Source organism: Penaeus monodon, chromosome 21 (genome assembly GCF_015228065.2).
Source record: "Penaeus monodon isolate SGIC_2016 chromosome 21, NSTDA_Pmon_1, whole genome shotgun sequence".
Taxonomy (NCBI): domain Eukaryota; kingdom Metazoa; phylum Arthropoda; class Malacostraca; order Decapoda; family Penaeidae; genus Penaeus; species Penaeus monodon.
The window spans coordinates 31535002-31535240 of NC_051406.1; positions in this window are offsets into that span (position 1 = coordinate 31535002).

A 239-nucleotide genomic window follows, 5' to 3' on the forward strand; every position below is an offset into this window, starting at 1 on the left:
TCTGTTTTCGGTTTAGACTGTTGTTTTTGTCTTATATCCCCTGGTCCTCTTTTTTTCTTGCTTCTTGTTTCGTAAATTATATCAATTATTTAGTTGTTTGTAGGAGTCTTTTGTAGGTCTCAGTATGTAGTACTTTGTTATAGATGTTTGATCTGCACCGTAATCACAAGATTTATATCAATGCTTTTATAATTAACTCGTCTTAATGCATATTTTAGTTTTGTTCTGGGTGCGAGTTG